The following is a 7,933-nucleotide window of genomic DNA, read 5'->3' on the forward strand; positions in this document are numbered from 1 at the left end:
AAAAAACCGACTATTGAATGTGTATTTATTTTGCCTCTTGGTACAAAACTGATGGAAGAGCAGCCATGATGAAGCAGTAAAGGTATTTTTATTGTTAAATTTTGCAAGAATATACTGCACATTTGCTAATACCACTATCCCACAGCAATAAGTGACTACCCTACTGTGTCACAGTAATAACTGTTTGTTTCTTGATTAAAGTCTTGGGTACCTAAGAAGTTATACAAACAGTAAACAGCATTTGTCTTAATCGTCGTTTTACGACTATTATAGTCGTACAAAGGCGATTATTGAGTTTAAATTAATTGGGGACAGTCAAATCGTAAATATTATCTTAAAATGCTTAATATTCTTCAACGATAAATGGCACCTAACTTCGTAGTATGATGCTGTCTGAGAAAAATGTATTTAAATGTAAAAAAACACATTCTATTATTAAAAGATGTGCCTTAAAGTTTTTTTCAAACCCATTATTGACCTAGGCAATTACTGTACTCTATTACACAACATTCAATTTAATATTTTGCATATCAAAAGTAATAAAACTGAATGAATATGTGTTTTAGGTTAAGTGCCACTCTCTGTAGAGAAATGTCTAACTGTCCATGTTTGCAATTACTGTAGTTCATAGTGAATATTTTTCAGTATTTGCATCATTATTGGTAATGCTTGCAGTATATCAATGTAGATTGCTATGGGAAGAACAGTTGTTTCAACTATCTACATGATATTCAAGTATTTACATTTTTAAAATTTACCATACAATTAACTTTAAAATAATATTTCAGTCTCCTTTTTTACAAATATTTTTGTTTTGTTTTTATCTTTCACAAAGGTTCTTGGATACCTTGCTTCAATACCTCTGGTCGGACAAGAAAAGACTTGGCTAAGGAGTAGAGCTTCAAATAATTTATCACCAAGAAACTTACTGATTAAAACCGAAACCTGTAACGCGAAAGATTCTTAATTAAGCTAAGTGGACGTGCAATAGTAGCTGTTGTTATATTACAAAAACTCTGATTTATACATGCCTGTATAGTACAATGCATAATATTTTATGTTTTTTGCAAGTTTCAATTAAAGAAAAATGGTCAAGTATATTTTGAACTCAGTGAATTTTGTAAGTTTAAAGGATTAAACATTGACATTGACTCAACATTGAACATTTTACATTAAATTAACATTGAACATACTACATTGAATCAACGTTGAAATTTACGTTGATGCAAACTTTCATTTACAGCCAAAATTCAACGTTGATTCAACATTGATTGTTTGACGTTATTATAACATTAAATAATTGATGTTGAAACAGCTTTAGACATTTTACGTTGAATTAACGTTGAAATTTACGTTGATGAAAACTTTCATATTCAACTAAAACTCAACGCTGATTCAACATTGATCATTTGACGTTGTTTTAACGTTAAACATTGACGTTGAAACAATTTTAGGCATTTTACGTTGAATCAACGTTGAGATTTACGTTGATGCAAACTTTCATATACAACAAAAATTAAACGTAGATTCAATGTTTGCATATTACGTTGAATCAACGTTATTTCAACCATTTATTAGTGTGTTCGTCTTCTGTTTACTCACAACATTCTACTTCAACAATAATATTAAACAACAATAACGACAATAAATTAATAATATTTACTTTAATAATACTAATTAGTCATTATGACGATAATAAAGGTGATAACAACAACAACAACAACATTAATAGTAATATTTATTTTAACAATACTAATAGTAATAATACTAGTAATGTAATAATAACGATATTATTTAAATATCAATTTTAATAACTAATTAGTGATAATAACGATATTTAAGGTGATAGTAGCAATAATACAACAATAAAAAAATTAAAGATAATGTTTATTTTTATAATAATAGTAATACTAATTAGTAATAATAATAATAATAATAATGATACTTAAATACTAGGCCTACTTAGTAATAATAGGGTAATAATATCGATAATAAAGGTGACAACAACAACAATAATAATAATAATAATAATATGAGAAAAATACCAATAAAACACCAATAACAATAACTTTTTAAATTACTATTATTAAAATAATAATACTAAGACTAATAAATAATACTGTAATAATAATAATAATAATAATAATAAATCGAAAATTATTAATTATTTATATGGTACTGTAATAATAATATCAGCAAAACTTTGAACAATACCGTATATAATGTTAATGCTAAGACTAATAATTAATATTAAAACTAACGGTAATAAAAACAACAATAACAACAATGACAACAGCAATAATAATAACAGTAAGTATAGTAATACTTAAAGAATAAGTATTTTATACTTGATGAATTACTCCTTCAAATTGTAGTACCAGTAAATGACTTGTGGCCGAGTTGACCTCTGGCCGAGTTGATTTGTGGCCGAGTTTACTTGTGGCCGAGTTGGCTTGTGGCCGAGTTGACTGTAGCCAAATTTTTTGTGGCCGAGTTGACTTGTGGCCGAGTTGGATCGAATTCGGTAAATTCATAGCTTTGGTCCGACGAGCTCGTCGGGGTGACAGAAGGCCTGTCTGGCGTAACAAGCCAAAGTGGATGGAACAAAACAGTGGCACAGAATTTGGTGGCCCGATTCTCCAAATTCTTTTTGTGCTGCCAAATCACTCTCAGTACAGTCGGTGTAATCAGGGAGATGTAAACATCTCCCCGGTGGTGATGGTATAATTTTAGGTATGGTGTGATGTCTACCTTTCACTGTATGCTTTAATTGTACCATACAAGCTCATCAACGGAAAACCCAATGTCTTTGCCACAGTATTTTACTCTTCCAAGATGTTTTGTCAGAAGATTACTAATAGGAATGATGTTTTTGCCCTACCTCAGGGGCAGATCCAGTTAGGGGGAATGGGGGGCCCACCATGTGCGGAAGGTGTTGAATTAATTTTTCCTTCTCAATATTTGCAGTCGGCGGGTTTGCTAAACAAGGTATAAAAAAGCCTTGCCCTAGGTAGTTGGCAATTCTTTCACAAGTCAAACATACAAGATGGGTCAAGCTCACTATAAATGTGCAATTGGACTTCAAGAAAAATAAAGTTTAGTCAACAAACTAGGGTTTACTTTAGAACAGTGGCCCTAGAAATTTGCTGATGAGTGGTCTGACAGCAGGGTCCGAAAAAAGGAAGGAATCAAGAAATATAAATTCCAGGTAGAGTTTATTGGGAGGGTTTTTATGACTTAGTATTTTGTGCGTTTACTTTAGATTGGAGGGCAAGCATATTAATCTCAAATGTACTTGCTTTTAACAAATCAAGGCCATGAATGCAGGTAACCTTAGTATATTTTTATCTACATGTAATCTAAGCTATGGCCAGTTAGAATAATTGCATTTGGTCAGCATAGGAGTATAAGCAACATGACTGAAACAAGACCAAGAATATGTGAGAAATGAAAAAAAAAGGCATTCTGTGCAAAAGTAAGTTACAATGCATTTTAGACAGATATGCTATTGACCAGTAAAATGTGAAGTTGGCAAAATAATAACTTATAGTATATATTAATGCCTTACCTCAACAAAAGGTTGTTATGCTTAGAGAGTACATCGTCCAACAATATGGCGTCAGATCAGCTGCCCCTGTGATTTTCACAATTGGGTATGCAGTACTGATGTGTGGGTGCATTCTCTTTTAAAAACACTTTTATATCTAGATTAATTGCATTCATTAAACATTCCATAACAACTCAAAAGAATTCTTTCTTTTGATGTTGCTCCCTGTGACACTGAGTTTGAATATATGCTCACAGATTTGTATTATACATGGTATTATAAGATAAATTACCTGCATAAAAATGGAATAAACTGATCACGTGCCAGCGCGTGACAGGTAAACGAACCAATTGGAAATGAACAATATAGGATATCTTACAATACCAACCGATAATGTTAAGCGTTCAATCGTGTAAAATTGATTTTACTTCTACTTCAAAAAATAACTTATCATTAGAAGCACAGTGACGTGTGATAGAATTGAATGGTTACCGTGAGTACCTAACGAAAAAGGATAGAATTGGAATTGACATGAACAGCAAAGAATAGGTTACCATAACAATGCTGTACCTCCCAAGAGCTCTACAGTAAATTATAACAATCTACTTACTCAATTATACGTGGTATTATAAGATAAAACCTGTCACAAAAATGGAATAAACTGATGACATACCAACGTGTGACAATTAGACTGACCAATTGGAGATGAACAAGATAATAGTATAGCTTACGATACCGGCCGTTATCGTAAGCTATTGTTGTTTAAGCCAACAATTGTGTAAAATTGATTTTACTAGCTACCTTAAGAAATATAATAACATATCATTAGAAGCTCAGTGATGTGGATAGATTTGAATGGTTACTGTGAGTACGAAAAAGGGTAGAATTGGAATCGCGATGAATAGCAAATAACAGGTTTATCTTGTTTATCTACAAGAGTTCTACGGTATTATAACAATATGCACCTTTCTATTGTAGGAAAATATAATTGAAGTACTGTATAGTTATCCACATAAGGCTGTCAATGTAAGGATTGTTCTTGTGATGTATGTCATCCATGCAAAATAAAAAAAAAATAAAAATAAACAACTTCAGAATTATATTTCAACAAAACTTCATGCTTATGTCAGAAGTGTAATTTACCAGTCTATCATGGAGATTTAGTTTGCTTTGCTTTTTATTGACAAAACCAGTCAAGTGTAGGTTGTCCATGCAAAAATGTGTGTCAAAATACAATGAATAATTTGGGTTCATTCAAGTTATGACAAATGTAGGTAGTATAATAGATGATAAAAGATAATAGATTTTGATTGAAGTGCAACTGGTGATGCATAGCCCTGGTACAATACAATTTTGTCAACTAACCAGAACACATCTGAATATTGCATTTCAGATCCCTTGATGCCCTGTGATGTCGGCAATAACGGTTCAAATCGATTCCTTAAGCACACAATTACGAAAACCATAATTATTCTCCTCTCAGTGCAGACAGGTAGTCTGATTTTCATCTTCATTTTCTTTCAGGTGTATAAATTCTAGTTTTGACTGTACCATGGCTACCTTTTTCTTAGGGATTTTTTTTTGCCTGGGGCTTTTCCACTTCATTGTTACTATTGCTTTGCTTTTATTGACATTTTTTTTATGAATGATTTTATTATTTATTCTTTGGTCTTTTTTTTTGCCTGTTGTTAATGTGTTTATTTCTTTTTGCTTAAGCCCCTCATCAGACAGGTCAAGTCCCCCACTGGCCAAAGCTCGTCGGGCAGTCAGCCCAAAGAAAAAAAAATATGCCTAATGAAATGAAATGCGTTACATTTATTGAGTTGAATTTGAGAGTAAAGTAACAATTGTATTTTATCAACTTTACATTTTAAAGTATTTCTCAAGTCTGAGAGTGCAGTTTCCGGCCATCCAGAGGTCCCTATTTAAAAGAAACCTCATTAGTGGGGGTGGGTTACCCCCTTGGCTCAGGCCTAATTCCTCAGATGGCACTGTGTGCCGAAGTCATCCTTATCTCACTTAGCCCCCCCTCCCCCTGTTGAAAACTTTAGCCTCACCCCACCGAGTATATACCCTACAGCCGCCACTGGTGCAGAGCACACTATACAGAGTATAGTATATATTCAAATGCAATGCCACTCGATATATTCTTCAGCAAAAACAATCTTGTGTGGGAAGACTAGACACTTTGAAGTTCATGTCTTTTGAAAAATTAAGTGACTATTTTACTATATTAAATATTTGTTGTTTACTTTATTCCTCCCATGCGAGTTTAGTTTCTAGTAAATTAATTATCAATAATCATCATCCTTTTCTTTTAACATAAACATTTAAAATATTAAACTGACTCTTCGAAATTTTCAATTCCAACTAGATTTGTGAGATTGTGGAATAATCTCCATCCTGATATTCAAAATTATTTCGTTTTATCAATTAATTTTGGTTTGTTCAAATGTTAAGTTAAAAAAATTCTTAATGATTTGTAATTGATTGATATTGTTATTTTATTATTATTTTTAATATTTGTTATTAAATTATTATTATTATTTTTTTTTTTTGGAAGCAGCACATCTCTAAGATGACAGTGGTTCCGCTTTTTTTGCTCCTTGGCTCTCCTAATTATTTTTATATGTTGTGTGTTTTTCTGATTTTTAGTACAGTATTTGTAATGTTTTATATTGTTAATTGTATTGCCAGAGTGAATAAAATAAATAATAGAAATAAAAATATTCTACACTTATGTGGTACACACAACCATTCTACCATTCTACCACTGGCTACATAATCATTCACATGAAGCTGCATCATGGATATAAAATTCAGAATACACTACTAAATTTCAATATTGGACACAAAAAAAAAAAAATTGAGCCTCCATGAAAAGATTTTGTTGAGTCGAGTGGCTGAGCGGTAAGGCAATGGTATGCTTGTATTCTGTTTTATTGTACATTAGGCGAGGCTTTTTTTTTACTTTGTTTCACAAACTTTTTTTTTTTAAAGATCGTCAAAGGAGGGTGGAAAAAAATAAAAATAAAATTTTGTTTTCTTCTTTAGCAAATAGTTTTGCCAAAAACATCCAGAGAAAATAAAATAAAATGTTATTGGTGAATGTAAACAGTGTAGTAATGAGATGGGTAAATGCTTTAAATTTAAATAATTAGGAAGAAATATATATATCTTATCCTTGGAGATTTCAAAGCATGGCGTAATAAAAATGAAGAAAAACTTTTATTTCTTTCTGAAATTTCTATTTTTTTGTGGAGGCGGTTTATTCAAAATCATCATTATTGGCGGGCGGCAGCTTCGCTTAACGAGGTATAAAAAAGTCTTACCTTAAATAGACATGCTCTTTCCCAGTAAATTGTGAAGCTGGCAAATGTTGTATTGAACTTACTGAAGTGACTGAAACGCTAGCAACATCCAATATGTCGTCAGAATTCAAAGGGTTTTTTGTGTGGCCCTTGTGACAGTTTAAATATGTGCTCACAGAGCTGTATTATATATGGTGGTAAAAGACACTTAGATTAAATATGTGCTCACAAAGCCGTATTATATATGGTGGTAAAAGATAAATGTAAATAAGACAAATGAACTGTCATAAAACAAAATAAACTGCTCCTAACATGTGACAGTTAGACTAACCAATTAGAGGGAAAATCAATGGATAGAATACAATAGCTCATGATACTGACTGATTACATTAGGTCTACAATTGTGTAATATGTTCAATGTTCAGTGTTTATGTCCACAAATCAATTCAATACAATTCAGGGTTAGAAACAAATTAATGCAATCACATGATTTAATTTGTGGAGGAGGCTATAAGCTAATTTGGCTCGCCTAATTGTCTTTAAGCCATAGCCCCCTTACACAATGTTTAAAACTGTATTATTAATTTAAGATTTTAAAAGCAAAACAAGAAAGAAAAACAATAAAAAATAAAGAAATATATAATTTATAAATAAAACATAAAAATAAGTGATCAAATGTATATCATTATATCTTTATTCATGCCATTCTTTCTTCTTTACAATTTCCTTAAAAATGCAATGTCATGGTGTCTGTTTCTAATAGCTATGGCTCAATTCCCATTTATTTAAAATACAATGTTTTACTGTTGTTCACTCCAATTATAAAGTAGATTGCAAGTTAGAAATCTTTTCACTAATGATGGTGAAGGATTTGCCGAAACATGTTTGTTTTATACCGAGTTTTGATAATAAAATCCACTAGACCTTGCCTGTGGTATTAAGTTTGGATTGTGGTATTCTTACGATGTTTTTGCTGTCTGCTACTACACATATCATTATAGATATACTGAAAATCACATAAGAACGGCTTACTTTTTTTTTTAGGCCTATAATAATAACATGATAGAACAGGGAA

General features: G+C 31.5%; 1 protein-coding gene and 1 long non-coding RNA gene across 2 annotated transcripts in view; one reads left to right on the top strand and one right to left on the bottom strand.

Annotated features, from left to right (window-relative positions):
* On the top strand, positions 1-1,098 carry LOC117101083. The gene is made up of 2 exons (XR_004444227.1): positions 1-82; positions 836-1,098. It is a non-coding gene; the product is annotated as an uncharacterized LOC117101083 (long non-coding RNA).
* The window catches only part of LOC117101082, a 25,836-nt gene extending 22,020 nt beyond the window's left edge, over positions 1-3,816 (bottom strand). Inside the window, exon 1 of the transcript XR_004444220.1 lies at positions 3,569-3,816. The gene's annotated coding sequence lies outside the window, so the exon portion shown is untranslated. The remainder of the gene's footprint in view (positions 1-3,568) is intronic.
* Positions 3,817-7,933: the final 4,117 nt, after the last annotated feature.

The sequence above is a fragment of the Anneissia japonica genome, unplaced genomic scaffold (genome assembly GCF_011630105.1).
Source record: "Anneissia japonica isolate Jap-2015-1 unplaced genomic scaffold, ASM1163010v1 scaffold287838_len146374_cov139, whole genome shotgun sequence".
Lineage (NCBI taxonomy): Eukaryota > Metazoa > Echinodermata > Crinoidea > Comatulida > Comatulidae > Anneissia > Anneissia japonica.